A 7,805-nucleotide genomic window follows, 5' to 3' on the forward strand; every position below is an offset into this window, starting at 1 on the left:
ATAAATGGTTCTATTCAAAGTAGAAACGTAATGATTAGGAATTACGTACAAGGTCTCATATGACAGTTGTAGCAAGGTGTAGCATGAATCTGGCCTCCAACTCCAATTTTTGTACTTCCCATAGTCCAAAGCTTAATAGGTGCCTGGCTTTAACTATGGCACACAAGCAGGAGGCTGGCAGAACACAGCAAGCCAGGCAGCATCAGGAGGTGGATAAGGGTTACACCTGAAACGTTGACTTCTCCACCTCCCGATGCTGCCTGGCTTGCTGTGTTCATCCAACCTCCTGCCTGAATACCTTGGATTCCTGCAGTTTGTTTTTGTCTTTAACTCGGGTACAGCATCCAAAAAGATCGATACATCTGCGCTGATATCCAAGTGAAAACAAATTTATCCGCCATTTACTTTAAGCTCGGTGCATCAAATTTCAACATGCGGGTCCATCATTTCACCAAATCAGGAATGCGTTTTGTTTGTCTTGGTCCTTAAAGGCATCATCCTCTTGCACTGCACTGAGTCAAAGTGGTCTGTCTTCAAAACTATAGGTTAAAGTCTCCTGTTAGTGCTTCAGAAAACTACATGAAAGCGTCCTATCTGAATGCATTCACGGCATTCTGCACCTATGGCTGGACAGGCCTGTCATTGCTGTGGGATTTCCCATTATCAAGTGAACAAGAAGTCATGGGGGATGCAGTGCAGTAACTTGGATACTGTCTTGCTGGCTCTTTAATAGCTTTCTGACCAATGATGACATTTTAACCGAAGGCATAGTCTCTGGCTCCTTGGATTAAAAAAAAGCCTTGTTCAGCTTCTGAAGTTCAGCGTGCCTGTCTTTTCTTGCAATGAATGTTCTCCTTTAGTCTGTAAAAAGGCTGACAAAGCTTCATTTGTATCCCCACTAGACAATAGACAATAGACAATAGGTGCAGGAGTAGGCCATTCTGCCCTTCGAGCCTGCGCCACCAAACAATATGATCATGGCTGATCATCCTTAATCAGTATCCTGTTCCTGTCTTATCTCCATAACCCTTGATTCCACTATCCTTGAGAACTCTATCCAACTCTTTCTTAAATGAACCGAGAGACTGGGCCTCCACTGCCCTCTGGGGCAGAGCATTCCACACAGCCACCACTCTCTGGGTGAAGAAGAAGCTGTGTCCTCTGGTTTGGCACTCACCCATCAGCAGAAACATGTTTCCTGCCTCCAGAATGTCCAATCCTTTAATAATCTTATATGTCTCAATCAGATCCCCTCTCAGTCTTCTAAACTCAAGGGTATACAAGCCCAGTCGCTCCAGTCTTTTAGCGTAAGGTAGTCCCGCCATTCAAGGAATTGACCTTGTGAACCTACGCTGCACTCCCTCAATAGCCAGAATGTCTTTCCTCAAATTTGGAGACCAGAACTGCACACAATGCTCCAGGTCTGGTCTCACCAGGGCCCTGTACAGCTGCAGAAGAACCACTTTGCTTCTATACTCAATCCCTCTTGTTATGAAGGCCAGCCTGCTATTAACCTTCTTCACTACCTGCTGTACCTGCATGCTTACATTCATTGACTGGTGTACAAGAACACCCAGATCTCTTTGTACTGCCCCTTTACCTAAATTGATTCCATTTAGGTAGTAATCTGCCTTCCTGTTCTTGCCACCAAAGTGGATAACCATATATTTATCCACATTAAACTGCATCTGCCATGCATCTGACCACTCACCTAACCTTTCCCGGACACCTTGTAATCTCCTAACATCCTCATCACATTTACCCTGCCACCCAGCTTAGTATCATCAGCAAATTTGCTAATGTTATTACTAATACCATCTTCTATATCATTAATATATATTGTAAAAAGCTGCGGTCCCAGCACTGATCCCTGCGGTACCCCACTGGTCACTGCCTGCCATTCCGAAATGGAGCCGTTTATCACTACTCTTTGTTTCCTGTCAGCCAACCAACTTTCAATCCAAGTTACATGCTATTGTAAGGACAGACTGACGGGCAGAGGAGGTGGGGTGGCCATGTTGGTAAGGGATGATATTCAGTCCCTTGCGCGGGGGGACCTAGAATCAGGGGATGTAGAATCTGTATGGATAGAGCTGAGAAATACTAAGGGTAAAAAGACCCTCTTGGGAGTTATCTACCAAACAGTAGTCTGGATGTCGGATGTAAGAATGTAGGTGGTTCTGATGAGCTTATCGTTCACGCTTCTTATCGTCCGTATACAGGTAAATCATTTATGAAAAACACAATGATTTCCATTAACCCTTGCTTAATTTGATTAAACTTTGCCCTGTGTCTAATGGAGTTTCTTCTTAAATACAACTAGGAGTTGAATGCTTTACTTCCAATGTTGTATGACACAGTTTCTTCTACAATACCTTGTCTGGTAAGAATGATGCCAGCACTATTGCCAATCAAGAATGATAATAGATAGACTGACTTGGCTTTTGTCTGGCTTCATCTCGAGACCTGTCCCAATAGGGTATTGCTGAATCATCACCGGTTATAGAACATAGAACATTGCAGTGCAGTACAGGCCCTTCGGCCCTCGATGTTGCACCGCCCTGTGAAACCAATCTGAAGCCCATCTAACCTACACTATTCCATTGTCATCCAGATATTTATCCAATGGCCATTTAAATGCCCTTAAAGTTGGCGAGTCTACTACTGTTGGGTTGGGTTATTTTCTCAACACACAGCACATTAAGGCTCTCATGTTTTTCCAACAGGTCTGGTAAAGTTAAAAATCACACAACACCAGGTTATAGTCCAACAGGTTTAATTGGAAGCACACTAGCTTTCGGAGCGACGCTCCTTCAATCACTTGATGAAGGAGCGTCGCTCCGAAAGCTAGTGTGCTTCCAATTAAACCTGTTGGACTATAACCTGGTGTTGTGTGATTTTTAATTTTGTACACCCCCAGTCCCACACCGGCATCTCCAAATCAGGTCTGGTAAAGGTTGAGCTATTTCCATCATCCAGCGTATTTGCAGTATGGACAGGGCTAACTGATGTTTTTCCAGCTCTCCTGCCCTTTTCTGAGTATTGTCCGGATGCCCATTCTTGCATGTTTCTTATTTTCCTGCAGATGTAGTGAAACTTCTTACTTGCAGGAACGGCCTGATTTCTTCCTGTTGTTCGGTGTGTTACTCTCTGAACCCTGTGCCATTCTTCCTTCAGTCTCTAGGTGGGACTCTCCTACCCCAGTGTCTAGGTACGCCTTGACCTCCATCACAGGCTGGCCCCTAGCCACTGCCGATCTTCTCATTATTTTCCCCGGCTCAGTGTTTGGATCACCAGGCTAACCCCATGGTCTTGGCTTCAGGCTTTCTCCCCTGGCCTGGGTATGTTCACTGTCACCACCATGATGCAATGCAAGATCTACACTCAGTGAGCTGCAATAGTCTTATTGAACATAACAACGTATGGAGGATGACAGATAAGAGAGGGCACCTTATTTACCTCTCCACGAACCCAGGTTTCAGCTCTATGTGACCTGACTTGCTTTTGTACACGCTAGTAACTACTTAGAGCAAATGTACAATTCTCTTGACTCCACACTGACAATGAAGAGAAAGCACTAGATGTATTTTGCAGTAGTGTTATTCTCTGATGTGAGTTCTTTGCCTGAAGATAGCACCACCGTGGACAAGGTAAGGAGGTCACTCCTAAAATCTATGATGGCCGGAACAAAGGTCGAAAGCTGTGCTGTTGGCACTAACCTGATCCACACTGGGTGACCAGGCCAAAGAGAAAGCCTAAAGGGTGGCAGTTGATGAGGCATTACAGATCTTTCCAGGGATATTGTAGTTGGAGTAATGGATAGCAGAGGCAGAGGTTCCAATATCCTTCCGTCACATGGGCTCTGTCTCAATTTGCCACCTGCTCCTTTCAGGTGGCACGGTGGCTCAGTGGTTAGCAGGTACCCGGGTTCAATTCCCGCCTCAGGCAACTGTCTGTGTGGAGTTTGCATATTCTCCCCATGTCTGCATGGGTTTCCTCCGGGTGCTCCGGTTTCCTCCCACAGTCCAAAGACGTGCAGGTTAGAAGGATTGGTCATGCTACGTTGCTCATAGTGTCAAGGGATGAGAAGTCTAGGTGGGTTAGCCATAGAATATGCAGGGTTACACGGATGGGTTGGGTCTGGATGGGATGCTCCTTAGAGGGGGCGGTGTGGGCTCAATGGGCCAAATAGCCTGCTTCCACACTGCCAGGATTCTATGCTGCGACAGAGTAAGGATTCACTCATTGATACTGATCTTGTTTGACAGGGTTATGAAAGCATCTTCCTTGGTCATCAAGTCCTGGAGTAGGTCTTGAACCTGGACCCTCTGGCTCAGAGGCTTGGACACTCCCCACTGCACCAGCAGACCTCTCTCACAGGGTCATTATGATTCAGAAACTGACACTGAGATTCTCTGATGGAAATGGTGGGACAGGGAAGCTCATTGTGGTTTCAACGAATGCCTTAGTTGGAGGTTCTCTGGAGTCATATCTAACACAGGGAGAATGGCTATGGTTGTCAGGGACTGATCGTCTGAGCCCCAGGACATCACTGCTGGTGTTAGACTGTAGGAACCAGTTCCACCAGGACACTGTCCAACAGTAAAGTCTAGGTGCATCTAATGATAGAGGCAGGAGTAGGCACTGGATATCAGGTTTAAACTGAGCCTAGCAACATTTTATAAGAAGTCTGCCAAGAGATTTGTCACTTCATGTGCAGCATTATGAACACTAGGGATGATTTGTTAAAGCTGCCCACATGAATTAGGTTATGTCTGAGGCCCAACTACCTTCAGCCATTTCATCAATGACCTTCCTTCCAACGTAAGGTGAGAAATGGGATTTTTTTTCCTGATGATTGCACATTCCTGACTCCTCAGACATAGAAGGAGCCATACAGAGGAAAAATCCAGACAGCGTCCAGTGTCGAGCTGATGAATGAGAAGTGAGAATTGTGCCATAAAAGTGCCAGGCCATGACAATCTCCAACGAGAGAGAACGAGGCTAACCACCTCCGCTTGATCTTCCATGAATGCCCCACTATCAGCATCCCTGGGGGGTTATCATTAACCAGAAACTGAACTTGAACAGCCACATTAATAACGTGGCCTCAAGAGTAGGCCGGGAATCCTACATTGAGCAACTCACCTCCAGACTCCTCAAAGCCTTTCCGCAAGGCCCAGATCAGGGATGAGATGGGATACTCAGAAAGCTCAACACCATTCAGGGCTAAGTATTCTATTGATTGGAAACCATCCATCAGTTTCGACTGCCAGTACACTGTGCACCAATGTACCATCAGCAAAACACAATTCTAGCTTGGAATTCTGTCACTATTCTTTTGCTGTTGCTAGATCAAAAACCTGGAACTCTCTCCCTAATAGCACTGCGGATACCTACTAGACATGGAGAGCAGCAATTCCGAGAAGGCAGATCACCACCGCATCCTCAAGGGTAATTAGGGATGGATGATACAGGGTGGGCTTGTCACTGATGCCCACATTCTATAAAAGAATTTAAAAAAAAGGACTGAAGTCCACATGATTTTGTGTGTGCCTATGACAGATTAGATTAGATTCCCTACAGTGTGGAAACAGGCCCTTCGGCCGAACCAGTCCACACCGACCCTCCGAAGAGTAACCCACCCAGACCCATCTCCCTCTGACTAATGCACCTAACACTACGGGCAATTTAACATGGCCAATTCACCTGACCTGTGCAGCTTTGGACTGTGGGAGGAAACCGGAGCACCCGGAGGAAACCCATGCAGACACAGGGAGAATGTGCAAACTCCACACAGACAGTTGCTCGAGGCTGCAATTGAACCCGGGACCCTAGTGCTGTGAGGCAGCAGTGCTAACCACTGTGCCACCCTGCCGCCACTTAAAATGCCAGGGCTCTGGTAAGCTCTGGACCAAGTGCAGGCGAATGGGATTAATGTAGTTTGGTGTTTGCAGGAGCGGTGGGCCACACTGCATGACTCTATGATTCTGTACCTGTTCCTGTGTAGGTGCTGCGTCTGAGACTTACACAGCATTTACCCTGTGCTCTGCTGCCATCTATTGGACACCACCATCCCCTGCTGGAATAATGGAGCCTCTCCTCCATCTGCCAACCTCAGATCAGAACGATTTAAATTGGCAGAATATTATTTTCAGCCTGACCTTTAACAACCTTTAGTGAGGAGTGGGCACTGCAACCCAAAAGTTCTTGTTCCTGACGCAGTAAGTTGTCAGTATTAGGACAGGGTGGTAACTGAGAACTTAGTTCTAGATATTCAGAACTGGATTTCTGCTGATGAGAGAGGAAATCCAAGGCAGGAAATTCAACAGACCCCATTTCTATGTAAATGGCTTCCTCCTGAACTACGTTAGCTTCAAAGAAATGGAGGGAAGGATTGAGATACACTTGCTGACACTAGAAACAAGTTGGAAGTAACCTCAGAAATGGATAAGTGCTGAGGCAGACTGACCTCAGTCCTCTCGGACTTTGACCCATTACATTATCTGGGAACTGTACCAACAGAAATAAATGGTCAGATATATGGCTTCATTATGAATGCTTGGCTGAGATCCAATAATGGTTAGCTCGAGGTGGGTCTGCTTCGACTCAACAGTAAGTTCTCCAATTTCAGTACCCTCCATCCCCATCCCCCGACTCCCTTCACAGTCCCTCTCCCTCCCTGCCACTGCTCTCTGCCACCAACCAGATTCATTACTCCCATTGACCACCCAGGTCGTACCCTTCTACCTGTTGTCATCTATCCCCACTTCACCACCCTACACCACCCCCCCAACCCCACCCAGCTTCCCCTTTATCTGCAACTCCCCCCACACCCACACCCAGTCCTGATGAAGGGTTATATCCAAAATGTTGACTTCTCCACCTCCTGATGCTGCCTGGCTTGCTGTGTTCTTCCAGTCTTCCTGATTCCTGAAGAAGGGCCTGTGCCCGAAACGTCGAATCTCCTGTTCCCTGGATGCTGCCTGACCTGCTGTGCTGTTCCAGCAATAAAGTTTCAACTTTGATCTCCAGCATCTGCAGACCTCACTTTCTCCTCGTGTTCTTCCAGTCTCCTGCCTGTCTACTTTGGATTCCAGCATCTGTAGTTTTCTTTTGTCTCTAGATAAGTTACATTAGCCGTGTTAGCTGTGGTTGATAGACACATCTCTGAGATTATAAGTTATCCTTTGTGTGAATTGATTTTGATGTGTGTTTATTTGAACTAAATTAATGCTGCTGTTTTAATATCATTGTGTTTTATTAATTATTATGGTATTATAACATTGTAATACTACACTGCTCTATCTGATTGACACTTTGATATGGTTATAAATGTGACAATCGTTTTTCAAACCAACCCCTGGATGAATGACAAAAACAGAAATTGTTGGGAAAACACAGCAGCACTTGGCAGCATCAGTGGAGAGAAAGCAGAGTTAACCTTTCAGGTTCAGTGACCCTTCTACAGAACTTGGAACTTCAGAATTTCATTTCTGAAGAAGGGTCATTGAACCTGAAAAATTAACTCTGCTGTTTCATAGAACATAGAAAAGTACAGCACAGAACAGGCCCTTAAACCCACGATGTTGTGCCGAGGTTTAATCCTAATGTAAAATATAATAACATAACCTACGCACCCCTCAATTCACTGCTATCCATGTGCATGTCCAGCAGTGGCTTAAATGTCCCTAATGACTCTGTTTCCACCACTTCCGCTGGCAAAGCATTCCATGCATTCACAACTCTCTGTGTAAAGAACCTACCTCTGACGACTCCTCTATGTCTTTCTCCTAATATCTTAA

Source organism: Chiloscyllium plagiosum, chromosome 25, assembly GCF_004010195.1.
Source record: "Chiloscyllium plagiosum isolate BGI_BamShark_2017 chromosome 25, ASM401019v2, whole genome shotgun sequence".
In the NCBI taxonomy this organism is placed as follows: Eukaryota; Metazoa; Chordata; class Chondrichthyes; order Orectolobiformes; family Hemiscylliidae; genus Chiloscyllium; species Chiloscyllium plagiosum.